We start from the raw sequence: 17171 nt of genomic DNA on the forward strand, positions 1-17171 counted from the left end.
ACAGAGACGGAGGCAGGGGTGGGAGTGATGTGGGGCCAGACCAAGGACTGCTGGCCACTGCCAGCAGCTAGGAAGAGGCAGGGAACGATTCCCCCCTCCAAGTCAGAGGGGTGTGGCCCTGCTGCCACCTTGATTTCAAACTTCTAGCCTCTAGAACTGTGAGAGAACACATTTCTATTGTTTAAGCCACCCAGTCTGCGGTACTTTGTAGGGTAGCCACAGGAAACTAATACAGCCCTCCATGCTTTTAAATTATACTTGCTAAATAAAACATTCACCTCGTACGACCTCTCCAAACTCCAGAGGGGAGTTCTGCCTATATGGTTCATACTTCTAAGTCTTATTTCTAAAGAGTTTTGCCATTGTTTTAGCAGCTTCCCCTGAAATCTCACTGGGGCACTGCTCACAACACGTCTTCAGAGTTGGTGCTTCCGGGACCACCATAAGCGAGAGGCATGTCTGGTCCCCCTGGGAAATACACATTCTTGGACCAGCTGAAGAGGAAGCAGCCTCCTGCGGAAGGGTGAGTCTGTGACAGATGAAGACCACCGAGATATACTTTTGAAGAGCCTCCAGTGGATTTGTCACTGTCCCTCTCCCTGAGCCCGAGAGAAAGTGGGTCCACAGGGCTTTCTTCTAGCTCAGTTCACCAATGGAAACTAAATCTACCTTGCCTGGTGCCTAACCCAGGGATATACTCCCGGAGTCTCTGGAATGAGCCCTGGACTTGGTGTCAAGGACCCTGTGATCTGTTCTCGATTTTGCCACTCACTGGCTCTCCCTGACTTTCTTCATCTATAAAATGGGTGTACCAGCTCCCTGCAGGGTGGTCCTGGGCCACTGTGACAAGGGCACAGATGTGCCTGTAAAATCATGAAGTGCTGTGCAAACGGTAAGTGGTGAAATCATTATCACGCTCATCCTCCACCAGTTGTCAGCGCCTGTGGGGTGGGGATCCTCCAAGAGGACCAGGAAAACTGGATAAAAGTGTCCAGCTGGTAAGAGAAGAGTCAGCTGTAGTGCCCGATTCTCTGGTATTGGCTGCCCAGGGGGAGAGCAGTTGAGATGAGCTCTCCCGGTGGGTAATAAAATGAGTCTACGTAGGGAGGAAGCAGGATGTATAAAGCCCAGGAGCCTGATCTGTTTCTGAGATCAAACAGAGCAGCATTGTACCGGGGTGTGGAGCTGATGTCAGCGTCTAGAATGCTGGTCGGAATCGCCCTGGTTACGCAGCTGGACCGGAATAAGGCAAGTCTGTATCTGAACTCATTAATTTTTACAACCAACTGAACTGTTCTGCTTTTTTTTTTTTTTTTTTTGGATGGGAGGGGTGTTGGGGGAGGTGGTGCAGGGGGAGAACAAGGGAAGGAAGGGAAAAGGGAGGGGCTAGTATGTATGGAACAGGGGGCTTCCCACCAGCAGACACTATCTCATTATTCCCCAGCAAGCCCTAGCTTCAAACCTCCAGCCCCCTGGACAGTTAGGCAGAGCCGCCGTTGCAGGGAGAGAATCGAGAACCGGGCCAATGAAACGTAAGGATAATTAGAGTGGCACAAGCCGCTTCTAGGAGTTCAAGTTATGTCAATGTTTCCATTATATGCCTCACTTTTTGGGGTTTATAACGGAGCTATAAAAACTCACGCCAGCTGAGAATTTGGCAGGCCAGGTCGCAGCAAAGGAGGGACTGTTTTTTAATTCAATTCAGCTGCTCGTAACTTGGGGCGGGGAGCACGTTGTACGTTTGGATAAGTCCAAGGGGCTGGTTTCAAGCACTGAGAGCTATTGCTGTCTGCTCCCTGCCCCCTCCTCCTGTCTCCTTTGTACTCTCGCTAAAGAAACAGCATTATATAAACACACCTCACCAGCATTCTGAGCAGGGAATATACGGGCACTCTCCAAGTGCCAGATAATTTGGCTTTTCTCCATCCCTCAGAAGGATATGGTTTAACCCCCTTCCAGCAAAGGTGCAAACCATTTCACCCAAACCTCCACACAAAAGATTGTCAAGCCCCTGCAAGTGAGCTGTTTGGTACGAGAGCTATTCCAGACAAATCCCAGCGTTGGGGGCAGCCCTTTCACATTGTTGTAACAGGATTTGACTTGGCTGAGAAGTATTGTTCCCATCTCACAGGTAGGCTTGTTGACCTCTCAAGCACAGAGTTGAGAGTTTCTTCCATATTTCATCCCACGGTCTCCTACTGACTCAAAGTATCCAAATCTCACTGGATCTTTAACAACCCAGTGCACAGACCACCCCCACCATGAAGCCTTCTGTGGTTCTCCTGCTAGAGGTCCTCGCTCTCACCTTTGGCCTCCTATCTGCTCTTTTCCTATAATATTTATGCTTTGGTTGCTGTGCTATATGTCACTGATTTGTGTGCATTTTATTTCTGTATCATGAGTCCCTTCTGACAGCTTATTAAACTCTACCTACTCCGAAGGGCCAAACTTTGAATAGGTGCCAAACTAGATGAACTCTTCTCCATAAGTGTGGGCGGAATTCATCACTTAAATAATTAGTAATGACCATCCGGGGCTGGGTGGCTGACAGAAGAGGCACAAGGAAAGCTCAGATCAGACTGGGACCTACCAATCCCTTCTTCCGTAATAGATGGGGAGACAGCACATCAAATTGATTCCTTACCTTGTTACTGATAGTAGCAACAAGAAAATGAGAAGATGTGGGGGTCGGGAGCCTCAACTAGAAAAGTAGTAGAAAGACGCAAGCAATAGCATATATTATATATGAGCACAGTTGTTCCTATATTAGCATATAATAGTAACAAAAACAAGCAAACCCACCATACATATGCACACATAACTCTATTAACCTTATATGAACAGTGAGACTAGTATATTTTACCAATACGCACTGGTTTTGCTCTGCATTATAACCCAATTCCCAGCCTTTAGTGCTATGAAAGTGATGTTATAAACCATGGATAAGTAACTGTATGAATAGATGACGCTGACATCACTCTAGCATATAGAACATTCAATAAAAATTTGCCAAGTAAATGAACGACTTAAGGTAATTTAATGGAGATAAATAATCATGTTTCTCCATACACTAAAGGAAATATTGTTAGTGATGGTAATTAATTTAGGTTCCCTCATAAATACCCAGTTCTGATCTAAGAGCTAGTAGTAAATGGGATTTCAGTCTTCCCTGGGGGTTCAGAGGGCCATATTGTACTAATAAGGCAATGAAAGAATAGACATATGTGTGAGTGTGATTGGCAGACTGGTCCCTTCAACATATTGGCACTAAGCCTGACAGTTTGAGGTCACAGAGCTGGGAGAGCCCATGAACGAGTAGGTGGGTAGGCTAAGAAAATGTATCTGAGTTGGAGGCTGGGACTGGTTTGTAAAGAAGTCTGGCTTCTGCCGCATTTTCTGGAAGATCTCTAATATTGCTCTAGAATTTGTATTTGATTAGAATTTTAAGATCTTTCAAACTTTAGGAATATAACTGAAGCCCACGTCTGTAAGTTAGGACGCAATGCTAATTTCAACTGCTTCTTTCTGTAAGGAACAAAATACGAACAAACACAAGGTTGTCCATTACAAAAAAGGGTATCAAAAAGGGTATATCAAAGTCCAAAGGTTTTATTTATATATACAGGTAAATGTGGGTAGAATTAACTACTTAATTAGGAAATGAAAGTCAGCTGGCTGACAACAGAGGTACAAGTAAAGCTCAGAACAGATGGGACTTCTCAAGTCCTTCTTCCTTAATATAAGGGAAAACAGAATAATACATATTTTGGTAGGAAGGAATAATAAGAATGGTTAGGCTATAGGTCATTGGAGAATGCCAAGGGCTTACAATCAGGGAACTTGAGTTGGAATCTAAGCTCTACCACTATATGTCAACTTCTTTTTTCCGAGCCTTGCTGTCTTCATCTATGACATGGGGTCAACGTTACCAAAATCACAGAACTGCAATAGGTCGTATCAATCATGAGTGTGTTTGGCTGCAAGTAACAACAAATGGATTACAGGGGTTTCAAAAAAGAAGAGTGGATTTTTCTCACGTAAGAACAAGTCAAGGTAGGCAACTCAAAGGGCTCACTCAGTGACGCCTTAGGAGATGCAGGTTCTTTCTGTATTTCTGTCTTAACATCTGTCATGTTGGTCCTCCTCATGTTTGTCTTCTCTTGCTCACAAGATGACTACTGTAACTTCAGCGATATGTACACATTCAGGAAGAATGGGCAAGGGGCAGAAGCTCTTCTCCCTGTGAGTCTTTCTCAGCCAATCCATTCTCACATCTCTTTAGACACTGTGGGGCACTTGCCCATCTTCAGATTGATGAGTGGCGAAGGGAGCCGAGATGACCATGATTGCTTTTGACCCATCATCATACATCTTGACTGCTTTTGACCCATCATCATACATCTTCTGGCACTGAATTAGAGACAAATCAAAGAATCTTTCTGTGCTGGGGTGCCCGGGTGGCTCAGTCAGTTAAGCATCCCACTCTTGATTTCAGCTCAGGTCATGATCTCACGGTTCGTGGGTTTGAGACCCACACCGGGCTCCTCACTGACAGCTCACACAGATCAATTCAGGGCTATGTCAGCAGGGAAGAAGGGTGGCTGTTGGGTGAGTAACCAATAGGGTCCGCCCTGTGGTAAAACATGATAAAGCTGAGCTTTATCCCCAAAGTGTGGTCCCTACATCCCTACTTTATACCCAAAGTGTGGTCCCTACGTCAACAGCATTAGCAGCATCTGGGAACTTGTTAGAAATGCAAAGTGTTTCGTTCCATCCCAGAGCTACAGAATGAGAAACTCTGGGGTGGAGCCCAACAATCTGTGTTTTAGCAAGCCTTCCAGAGGATTCTGACGCTCACTCAAGTTTGAGACCCACTGGGAAAAAGTTGAGAAAAAAACTTAGCAACGAAGCTGGAAACTCCATGAGGGTAATGACATGTGTTCTTTACCAAAGCCCTCCTATGGGAAGTGGGGAGGAGAAAAACCAACCTTTACTGAGTACGTACCAAAGGTGGGCAACGTCCTTGACGCCTTCACTTGTCTCTTCTAACTTTATCTGAACAAACGCCATTTTCACAGATGAAAAAACTGAGTATGAGAAGGGTTAAGTTGACTTCTGTGAAGTCATTCAGCTGATGAATGACACAGCTCAAATTCAAAGCATGGTCTGATTCCAAGCCAGCATACTTCCCACTGTTACACCTAAAAAACAAAACAAACAAATAAACAAACAAACAAAAAAAACAAAAAAAAAAAACCCAGTCCTGGTAAACTTTAAAATGACTCAATTTATAAAAATCTGATTTCCATGGAAAACTCATTTTTCCTTTCCTGGGCATTCAGAGCCCTGTACAGTTTTGCTCTGATTTACCTTCCAGCCTTACCTTCACTACAGCCCCACCCTCGCCCACTCCCATCCACTCAGCCTGGCACAGAGCCACCCCGACGCCTCCCCATTTCTTGGGCATGCCATGCAACTTCAACGCCTCAACTCAATTCCTGCCCTCTGTAATGCCCTCCCTTCCCTTTTCCACCCGTTGAACTTTATTCTTTGTAAATGATTAAACAACTAAAACTGGCCCTCTGTGTGTTCATGGTATGGTGCAGGAAAGTAATGTGGCATTCACTAAGCGTAATAAATGAATGCAAGATGCCTTGTTTGAATTCTTCTTCTACCAAGAGGCACCTCCAAGGTTTTCTTTCTAACCCAAGGTTTGCTCGCATTTCTGATTTCTCAGTCTGTCCTGTGATAAGATGGTATATGTGCCTCTGTCTCCCAACCGACATGTGGACTCTGAAAGCCAAGGTGTGGTCTTACTCATCTCCTTATCCTCCATAGCACCCAGCACAGAGCCTTACACTTAGTAAGGGCTCAAAAACCACATATGCAGGACGGAACTACATAACATGAAACGTACATGTGTACATTTCAAAGAACTTCAAGCAACTGTTTTTCAATTAGCTGATGAATCCTACCGTTTTTAATGAACAGAAGCCTATTTCATACTAATGCTGTTGATGTGGGAGCAAACCTTTCCTTTGGAGCACTCAAGTAGATGTTACTTGCCCAGTGCTTAGCTAATCCAATTCTGAGAATACAGCGTCACTGCTGGATGTTGAAATGGAGCCATTTTGGGAAGCTGAGTGGAAAACCTCCCAGTAGGAGTTATTTACGCACCTGCTGGATTACCTATAATAAATGATACTGGCCAACTCACGGTGCGATCCCCTAGCACGCTGTACCCTGGCCACTCCTTCCCTGCCTGCATTTACTGGATGACTTCCAAGAATGTTTGGAAATTAAATGTAGTTTGCAGCCTCCAGAAAGTATCAAGGGACAACTTTAAAAGTGATACTGAGCCGTAGATAATCACATTTATTTTAAAGAGTCTTTAAAAGAACACCTTTTTACAATAAATTTTGAGTGTTGGGGAAACGGTTAATGAAGTTTTGAAGGAGGGACCAGAGAGAAAATGAGAATGTGGTTGCTAAAATCTGGCACTTTCTAGGCAGAAGATGCCATGGGTTCAAGGAAAGCTTATCAACATAAATAGGAAAGAAGGCGGAATAGTATATTCAGTTACTCTGTCACTCTTGTTTGTCTCCTTAGGCATTCGTCAGCATTTTCTGGACGTTCATTCCAAATAACTAACTAACAAGGATTTATTGAATACCTTCCATACCATGGGCCCAGCCTATGGGAAGCAAAAAGAGAAGGAACCCCAGAAGAATGACTGCCATTCCTTACAATTTTTTTTTTTTTTTAGCTTTTAAGAACTTAAAAATGCTTCAAATACTTGATCCCTTTGAATCCAATCTCCTCGTACAGATGAGTAAACTGAAGAGCCTACAAGCAGGACTATATGGTTTATAGGTGACTGGGTTGGGACCCATGCATATGTCTTCTGACACCAAGTCCTGTGCTCCTCCCTCTCTCCCCCGCCCCACCACAAAGACAAAGGCTGTTTTTAATAATGTTATAGCGTACAATATACACTCCCACGACGTGATCAATTTTAAAGGATGTCTTTTACAGACTCGTGGATAAAAAAGCATTGAAATTAAGTGTTTTAACTTCTTCTACACTAGATCTTCACTGCAACAACCCAGAGAAGAATAAAAAAGAAAAAGCCTCGGGACACCTGGGTGGCTCAGTCACTTAAGCGTCCGAGCTCAGGTCATGATCTCACGGTTCGTGAGTTCAAGCCCCACATCGGGCTCTGTGCCGACAGCTCGGAGCCTGGAGCCTGAAGCCTGCTTCATATTCTGTGTTTCCCTCTCTCTCTCTCTGCCCCTTCCCAGCTTGTGCTCTGTCTGTCTCTCTCTCAAAAATAAATAAACATTAAAAAAAGAAAGAAAAGAAAGAAAGAAAGAAAAGAAAAAGAAAAAGAAAAAGAAAAAGAAAAAGAAAAAGAAAAAGAAAAAAAGAAAAAGAAAAAGAAAAAGCTTTGGGGAAAGGAAGGACAAGTACAGGACAGTATGCCTTCCATGTGGTAGAAAGTGTGGAACCATTTTGTCCAGCATGGTGCAGATGGGATGGGGCAAAGGAAGACACTGAAAGCCATGTCACAACTCCACCTCCTGAGAGACAGCAGTCAGCAGTGCTGACAGGAAGTAAATGACTGTGTGATCCTCACCAACATGACTGTCCCCCTTTCGATTGTGAAGTCTTAATGACAAGGGTGCTGGCTCAGAGGAGGCAAAATTTTCAAAATTGACAAGTCTCCATTTATAATGGACCCTTAAAAAGCAATACCTAATTAAAATTTTCATTGAAAGCAATAGAGAGTAGAATGGACACTGTAATAAAAGTCAAAAGCTGTGGTACAGAAGAGAAACTTGAAAACCTGCCACGGAATGAGGAGGAAAAAGACAAGGTGATTGAAATAATGAGAGAAAAATTGTTGTACTTAAAGAACATATAATACAGAAAGCATAGATCAGAGATGTTCCTAGAAAAAAAAACAAATGAAACAAAACAAAAAAACAAAAAAGAGAACAGAATAAATAAAAGAAGCAAAATAACCAAAAATATAAAAGAAGAAAACTTTCCTAAGCTGATACAGCCATAAGGTTCATCAGTCAGTCTCCTGTGACAGAAATGCAACACCAAACTTAACAGTCCGGGGAATATAGTTTTTATTCCAAGCAGCCATGTGCCCATAGGAAAATCAAGAATTATGTTAGTAAGAAGGAAAATATGGATTGGGGGAACCATTATCAACTTCTGCCATAACTGAATAAAATATTCATATTTGTAGATCAAATACTCTCATTGAGTACCCAGCAAAATTACTTCAAAGACTTCAACTATTAGATACATTCAAATTCAAGACTAATAGAAGAATTTCATAATTATCCAGGCAGGGGAAAAAAAAAAAGCAGACTAGCCTTAGCCCTATAACAAACATCAGATGACAATAGAGACACAGCTATAGTTTTGAGTATAAGTTGCCAGTCAAGAATTCTAAACTCATCCAAGTTGTCATTCACGTCTAAATGAAATGGAGGAAAATGTTCAGCTACTCAGAGACTCCTAAAAAAGTACATCACTCAAATCCTTTTTGAAACAAATTACTTACTTTATACTGTAGCCAACTGAGAGATGAATCAAAATAAAGAATGGGGAAGTTCTGAGGCACCTGGGTGCCTAAGTGTCCAACTCTTAATCTCACCTCAGTTTTTATTTCAGGGTTGTGAGTTCAAGCCCTGCACTGGGCTTCACACTGGGCATGAAGCCTACTTAAAAAAAAACAAAAAAGAAAAGAAAAGAAAGAAGAAGAAGGAGGAGGAGGAAGGGGAGGAGGAGAAGGGGAAGGGGAATGGAGAAGTTCTGATGAAGTAGATCCCAAGGTGATTACTGAAATCAATCCATATATCATCTAATTTTTTTAAAGTATTATTGTAAATGAGTTTTTAAATACAGGCATTAATTATTGAAAGAGAAAATAATGTTAAAAAATAACACCTGGGGTGCCTGGGTGGCTCAGTAGGTTAAGCATCCGACTTCGGCTCCGGTCATGATCTCGCGGTCCATGAGTTCGAGCCCCACGTCGGGCTCTGTGCTGACAGCTCAGAGCCTGGAGCCTGCTTCAGATTCTGTGTCTCCCTCTCTCTCTGCCCCTCCCCTGCTCACGCTCTGTCTCTCTCTGTCTCAAAAATAAATAAAAACAAACAGAAAAACCCCACCAGGTATACACTCATCGAGTCAATGAATATACACTTAAGATTTGTGCTTTTTATCATCTGTAAATTTTACCTCAAAGGGGGAAAAATTGCAAGCAATCATTAAACTCTCATTCATGATGTTTGTGCTGAAGTATTTAGGGGGAAGTATACTGACATCTTCAATTTCCTTCAAAATGTATTTTTTTTTAAGAGGGGTTGAATGGATAGATACAGGATAAAGCAAGAAAAGTAAAATGGCAATAGTGGGAACTAGATGGTGGGTATATGAGTGTTCACTGTAAATTCTGTCAACTTTTCTATAGTTTGAAAATTTTTATAAAACAATATGTTGGGAGGAAAAAAGTAACGCCTGAGTCTAAAATCCCACGTTAAATAAATAAAATAGGGAACCGAGCGAAATAGGATAGAAGGGGGAGAAATCACAGTGCATTTGATAGGTAACACTTTTTAAAATCAATAATTAGAAAAATATAAGTTCCTATACATATGTTTTAAATTATCAAAGCAATTCCAATAGAATTTAAAAATAGAACCCATACATTCCATATCATTAGCAGGAAAAAGAAAAAAGAAAATACAAACAACGTAGCAAAAAACACAATTTTAAGTAAAGAGCATGCAGAAAGCATAAGCAACTCGACTAAAGTAAAAACTAACATGGTAACTATGACAATAAATATAAATGGCTTAAACTCCTATATCTGAAAAACTAAACCTGTCAATACGCTCTCCCAAGGTATACATCTAGAACAAAGAAAGAAAAGTATCAGAATAAGGAAAGATAAGCTAGCAAATATATCACACATGTAAACACACAATCTATAAAGAAACCAGGATCGCAATGTTTTCCATCCAAGTAGAATTTAAAGACACAAGCTTAAGTGAAATTTAGATAAATACTGACAAAGTCTGCAACTCATAACTGTCGTGAACCTTTATATGCCACATAATATAGAATAAAAATAAATAAAGCAAGAATTCTTAGACATTCAGAGGAAAATTGATAGAAATGTAATAGTAATGGGAGATGTTAAGATAATGTCTTTGACAACTCAGAAAGGTAATGCGCATACAATAACATAATAGTACATTAGGAAGCATCCAGTTGTGTTTCAATCAGAGTAGAGTTGATCAGGACAATGACTTTGTTCATTCCAGAAGCTGTATTTTTCTTAATGAAGGCTTACCACATGTGAGATTCTTTGGCAACACATATGCGCATTTATACTTGACCTATGTTGCCTACCAACCCCATCTGCATATGTGCTGCTAACAAACCATTCTCTACACAGGAGATCTAGCAAGATTCATGAACTATACAATCTAGAGAGGTTTCCACTGTTGATGTAGTAGAAGAAGAAATGGTAAGGATTATATGAACTGGAAAAGATTTCTTGTATCTGTTAAACTCTGAGATATTTCAAAGCAATGGGTCCTAGTGAAAGATCAGATGATAGAACGAAAAAGTTCAGGATCTTCCAAGACAGTTTTGGTTCCCTAGGGCTAGATCCTGCTTCCATAAACAGAAATAAGAGAGATGGGAAGGGCAGCGTGGTTAAGGGAAAGTTCATAGATGGGCATGAGGGTATTTTGAATTTGCAGTAACGACAAAATAGCCCATTGGAGGTGCTTTGGAGGCTGCTGGAAATGTAGAACAGGATCTGGGTTAGAAATGTGGATTGGAGAGTGACCATCACAAAAGTAAGTGAAAGCCACATGACTCAAGTTACTGGTGGAGAGGATATCGGATCAGCAAAGCCCTCGAAAGCGTGATGATCGAGACACCGAAAGCCAGGCAGAGAATTCTGTGCACGACATGGTCGGCAATGTAAAGCCAACAAAGGTTTGGGATCGGGAAAGTGGTTTTCATTATTAGGAAATTTCCATTTTGAAGCCCAGTTTTGCTTTCCAACATATCTGTCAGCAGCTGGTGCTTCCTCTGCCCTGTTGGGTAACAAAATGCATCTGCTCCCTCTTTTACATGTCAGTAGAGGGAAAAGCAGAAACAGCATCTCGCCTTCATGCAGTCCGCAGGACTAGAAGGAGAAGACACGACGCACTCTGAGAAAACCACATTAATCATCGACCCAGGAAACTGGAAAACTCCCCAAAACCATTGCTATAAATTCTACATTTACACAAAAATCTGGAGGTTCAAGTTCTTGTTACCACAGGGGAAGGAAAACACGTAAAGCTGCCAGAAAGAGAAGCCCACTTGCTACCTAGACTCACCGAATTCACATCTAAGCGCCCCATTCTCATTCCACGGAAAAGAAAACTAAGTTGCCAAAAGACAATTGATGTCTTGATCAATGACACGTCCGTGCCATTTACAATTCCCACTTGACCATTCCCATTTCGGAGCCGAGGAAACTATAGCCCCAAGGCCACAATGACCTGCCCAATGTCACCCAGCAAGTAAGCATCCAAACTGATAGGCAAACCCAGTTCTCCCTGCTACTCAGCCACACAAACCAACCAAAGCATGCCAGACAGAAAGAAAAAACCTGGCTGTGTCGTGTCTGAAGAAGCAAACTCATGCAAATCTTCTCTATTCTTGGGAAAGATGGAAGTCCCAGGTGCTGGAGGAACCAGCATACTCTCAGCTGGGTTTTGGGTGAAGTCACGGGGACCCTGTCTACATCTACCAAAGAAATAGCGTCTGCCAGCTTCCCGCAGAGTTGCTGCCCAGGGACCTTATTACAATTATGGTTTGGCTGGAGCCCAGCCAGCCTTCCTGGGTCAGAATCTCAGGGTGGGGCCCTGGAACCTGAGTTCCTAACAAGCCTCCCCAGTGACTCGCACACACACCCAAGTACAGGAGCCTCTGGGGTTTATGTTCTTGACCAAGGAACACGTGAAGAGTGAATCCAAATCTTGTCCCCAAGCCTGGGGTCAGAAGGGACAGGGATCCTCATCCTGCCGTCAGCCCCCAGGCCCTCGTGTGCCTTTCTGGCTCATTGCTCAGCTCAGCCCAGCCCAGCCCAGAATTAGTCCTCCTGAAGGACGTCCCTCTACCATTTTAATTTCTAAAACCTGTCATAAAAGCAGCTCTTCTCTCCTAATGAGGTAATTGGTGTCATAATGCCATTAGGAAGGTGCCCCTGGCGTGCGGCTCAATTAAGAAAGGTGTATTAAATGATTTACATTTCTTTATTTAGCTGAAACACTAGCTCTAGACTTGCTAAGTAATACAATGTTAATGAGCCGGAGGATGGGGCTCATTTAGTTCTATACTGTAGCTTTCTAATTGATGCATTGTTCTTCCTCACCCCTCTATCCAATTTTTCTTCTCCCAATGCTGGAAACAGAGAGACACAGAAAGAGAGAGAGCGAGGGAGAGAGGGAGAGAAACTACTCAAGTGTCAGAAGGCAAAAGGGAAAATCTACATAAAGACAGATTCTCAGCCCTCCGGCAGATTGACCTTTCAGAGGGACTGGACTCTCTATGTTAATTATTGACCTTGCAAGTTTATTCAGGGCTCATGCTGGGCCCAGAGGCCTAAAGAGCCCCAATCTGGAGGGCCAGTGTTTCCATCCTGTGAGACCTGTCGCTCTCTGGAGGGGCCTAGGGAAGGTCTAACGTGTAATCCATGGGCCAAGAGCATCAGTGCTTGGGAGTTCATTGGAAAGGAAGAAATCCATGCTCTCTACCCCACAATTATTAAATCAGAATCTAGATTTAACAAGACCCTCAAGTGATCCTTACGCACTTGGAAAGTTGTGAAGCACTGGTCGGGATCCTTCCAGAATAAATCAGAACTTCCCTCAGAGAGATTTACCCACCAGAAACCAACCCATGCCTACCCCAGGGGCAGAATTTCCCTTTTCTTAAATGTGACTGTGCTCGGAGGAAGAAAAACAAAAACAAAAACAAAAACAAAAACAAAAACAAAACACCTTTTTGTTTGTTTTTTGGGTTTTTTTTGTTGTTGTTTGTTTTTTGGTTTTTTTTTGTTTTTTGTTTTGTTTTTAAGGGAAAAAAGTCCCCAAGTAACAGAAAAGACCAAGAAAGAGTTTCTGGACTTAAGAAATTCAAAAGCCCATATTTCATTTTACTCACATAACCACCAATCTCTCCTGCATCACACCCAAGGGCTGCGGCTCCGTCTCTGCCAAGCCACAATTACATGAAAAGCCAGAAGAAAAACACTCTTTCTGACACAGAAGAGCCAGGAACACCAATAGAGAGCAACCTTCGAAGCTCATGGAATCACAGTATGTGGGAGCAGGAAGGGGCCTTAGAAGTCACTTCCCGGGGCACCTGGGTGGCTCAGTCGGTTGGGCGTCCGACTTCGGCTCAGGTCATGATCTCACGGTTTGTAAGTTCGAGCCCTGCATCAGGCTCTGTGCTGACAGCTCAGAGCCTGGAGCCTGCTTCAGATTCTGTGTCTCCCTCTCTCTTTGCCCCTCCCCCACATGCACTCGGTCTCTCTCTCTCTCTCTCTCTCTCTCCCTCTCTCAAAAATAAATAAAAATGTTCAAAAAAGTCACTTAGCACCCCTTCACCCTCCAAACGAAGCACTGAGGCCCACAGGGGGCAAGTGATTTGTTCAAGCAACCCACGCCTTATTAGTGTCAGAGCCCGAGCAGGCTGGGACTGGGCCCGGGCCCCCTTTCTCCATCCAGCCCTGTTTCCATCACACCAGGAGCCCTCAGGAAATTTGTACGAGGACCACCTTCAGGCCCATGTGCAAAAAGCCATTTCACAAATCTGCACACCATGAACCTGTTCTTGTAAAGCGTATGTGACACCATGCAGTTGTAACCACTGCTGGGCAGAGGATCCCGAGGAACCGCTTGGCTGCTGGTCTCCAGATCACAGATCAGCCGGAATATTACGCAGTGAGAACCAACCCAAGCCGTTCGCAAAAACTGGAACTGAACTCGACACGAGATTCGAAAATGGAACCAACTCTTTCTTTTCATGATCTTTTTCTTTTCTTTTTTCACTCATTTTTCCCCTGGCAACCACCAATCTGTTTTTCGTTGCTAGGAGTTCAGTTTTTTCAGATTCCACATATAAGTGAGATCAGACAGAATATATCTTTCTCTGTCTGCCTTATCTCACTCTACTCTCTTCTCTTCACAGGTTGCTCCCTTCCAACGTTTGTACTCGAGCATTATCTGGGTGAGAAGACCCTGGTACCACCAGCTCAGAGGAATATCTCCACACCTGACAGATGGCTTGCTTGTCCAAACTCATCGTTTTTTATCTTCAGATACACACAGCCCAACTTGGGAATGAAGACAGAATAACATAAATGTCCCTCAAGACCAAAAGTCTCAACCAACAACCCCATAACCTAGCAGACCCCAAGAAACTCGGATCCAAAATGACCAAGTAATGGCAGTGGAAAAACCCGTGTGAGAAAATCTGCCTTGAGGAGGGTATCCAGCTGGATAAACCCCAATTCCCCAACCCCCCTTTCTCTGCTACCTCCAGTAGCCAAGTCATCTCCCAGTGTCAGTGTGCCCCTCCGAGGTGACCACCACCTCCTGTCCCTCTAATGACTAAAATGACAAACATCAGCCTAATGCTCATTCTGTCCATGAAACTGGGGTTTCTATATCCGGGTTCCTGGAATGGACTTCCTTTTTCCTTTTTCCCCTTTCTTCCTACCTTCCTTCCTTCCTTCCTTCTTTCCTTCCTTTTTTTCTCTCTTCCTCTCTTCCCTTTCTTTCTTTCTTTCTTGTCTTTTTTTTGGTCCCAGGCACCCTGTCATTTTTCTAAAATGGAGAAAAGGGGGGAAAAAAGAGAAGCAAACGAACCTTCCCCGCGGCGATGTGAGTGACTGCTATGTTTCCATGGCTCGCTTTCCACTGTTCTCTGTGACCCCTGCAGACTCCCCTTATGAGTGAGTGTCCCGGAATGTCTCTTTATTAGGTGTCTGGAGAAGTAAAGCTGTCCTGATGCCAGTGCCCCCACACTGAGGACTTTATTAGTTTTTTAATTTTCTGTCTGGGTGCTCCTGCTGCATCAAACTTTCCACAGCTGTTAGGAGCCATTAAGTAAGTAGCTTCATCGGCCCTTTCCCCACCCTCCCCCTCCTTAATAGCAGGAGAAATTTCTGGACATGCTACGTGGAGCCTTTAAAATAAAGATGCTTTGTCTCTCTGGTGAGAAATCGCTGGGGGTCTGGGTGGGGAGAGGATGTCCTGCCATCAGAAAAGCGCCTTGCCTCGTGGGTGCCTTGGCTTAGAGCAGGGCCGTGCAGACGACATGGGGGACCACGCAGACGTGAGGAGCCACTCTCTCAGCCTTTCCGCCGGGCAAGTAGAGGACCCGGGGTAGCTCCGACTGTTTTTAGAGCTGACTTGGAATCGGGCCCAGAGCTTGATGCCCAGTTCAAAGCGTTCCCTCCTCAGTGGACATTCTGAGACCTGCAGCGAAGAATAAAACAGAACGCCTTGCAAACGTTCCCTGTGTAGGCACACAGCTGTGGTTCTGCACAACAGGCCAGGCTATTATTGCTCCTGTCACCCCCCAGAAGGGACTACAGAGCCCCCTCTCTGCCGGTGTCCTTGATGCCCCAAACCCACCATCCAAAGGACTCCTTGTGTGTGAATCCAAAGATGGACACACACACACACACACACACACACATAAGCTCACTCAGACACTCACAGGGCCAAGTATTGTTGGACCACGCAGCCAGGCCCTGACTCATAGCACCCATGGATCTAGGAGGTTATGACCACTGGGCGGACAGAGGAGCACAGACTAGGTGCTTGAGAGCCCGGAGCTTTCCAAGCATCTCTCTCGGCTCCAGCCTGCCTGGCAATTTGCTTTGAGCGGCTGCCTCTAAGCCTCCCTTTGAGAAGACCTTATTTGCAGGGTGAATGTGAAAGACCAGAGAGAAGAAAACCCTTTGGTGATGCCCGCCTAGGGAACAATTTTGCCTCAGAGAGCAAGTTGGTATTTGGGGTTAATCCCTCTGTGGAAACACTGGGTTGAAAGCCCAGGGGAGGTCAGGGGTCTGATTACCGCTTCTGTTGACATATAAACTTCCTGGTCCTAGGAGACAATCGCAGGGGTGGGGGCAGGGAGCCGGGAAGAAAAGAAAGCAGAGAAGAATTTTTTTAATTAAATGGCCTTCTCTCCTAAAAGTAAAATCAAGGAAATAAGGTAGAGCTTGCAGAATTAAGATTTGATTTGAATGTCTAGGCACAAATTTTTAAACATTTTTCAGTCAAGATTTATAGGATAGGGTTGAAGCATCTTCTGAAATAAAATTTGAAATGAAATGCTGATATATATACACTCATATATTATATGTATTCATTATATATATATACACATATGAATAGATATATTCTATTCATAAAAAAAAAAACAGGAAGAAATAACTCCCCTTCTGAGCACCAGAGGAATGGTTTTGTTGTATTTTTTTTGAGTAGCTCTGATTTGAGTTTTGTTTAGTTTGGGTTGGGTTCGATCAGAGAAAATCATCATGAAGACACTACAACCAATTTCAGGCAGATATGCTGAAAACTATGGTATTTAGGCCATTCGAAAATTGCTATAAACACATACATCTAAGAAAAGCCTAGATGAGAGTATTAAAGACAGAAGCAATACTTTCAAAAGAATTAAGAGAAAAAAAATACTCCTTCCATATGTTCAAAAAAAGGCAAAGCAGAACTAGGCAGTTGAGTTGGGGAAGATGGGGAGAGGGGGGCAGGGGGGTGGGGATGCCAAAATGGTTACCAGAAAAAGGAGCAGTTAATTTTTAAGATCTATAATTCAAGCAATTTTTTAAATTTTTTTCTTAATGTTTATTTTTGAGAGAGACAGCATGAGCGGGGGAGGGGCAGAGAGAGAGAGGGAGACACAGAATCTGAAGCAGGCTCCAGGCTCTGAGCTGTCAGCACATAGCCTGATGCGGGGCTCGAACTTACGAAGTTGGACGCCCAACCGACTAAGCCACCCAGGCGCCCCTCAAGCAATTTTTTAAATTAAATTAGTTTTTTTTAAACTCA

The 17171-nt window shown here is 43.5% G+C and overlaps 1 long non-coding RNA gene across 1 annotated transcript; it reads right to left on the reverse strand.

Moving 5' to 3' along the window:
* Positions 1-3604: 3604 nt before the first annotated feature.
* On the reverse strand, positions 3605-15880 carry LOC115523458. Its single transcript, XR_003971747.1, has 3 exons — positions 14961-15880; positions 5006-5201; positions 3605-4631 (listed from the first exon to the last, which is right to left on the reverse strand). It is a non-coding gene; the product is annotated as an uncharacterized LOC115523458 (long non-coding RNA).
* Between the last annotated feature and the right edge of the window lie 1291 nt (positions 15881-17171).

This window comes from Lynx canadensis, chromosome C2, assembly GCF_007474595.2.
Source record: "Lynx canadensis isolate LIC74 chromosome C2, mLynCan4.pri.v2, whole genome shotgun sequence".
In the NCBI taxonomy this organism is placed as follows: domain Eukaryota; kingdom Metazoa; phylum Chordata; class Mammalia; order Carnivora; family Felidae; genus Lynx; species Lynx canadensis.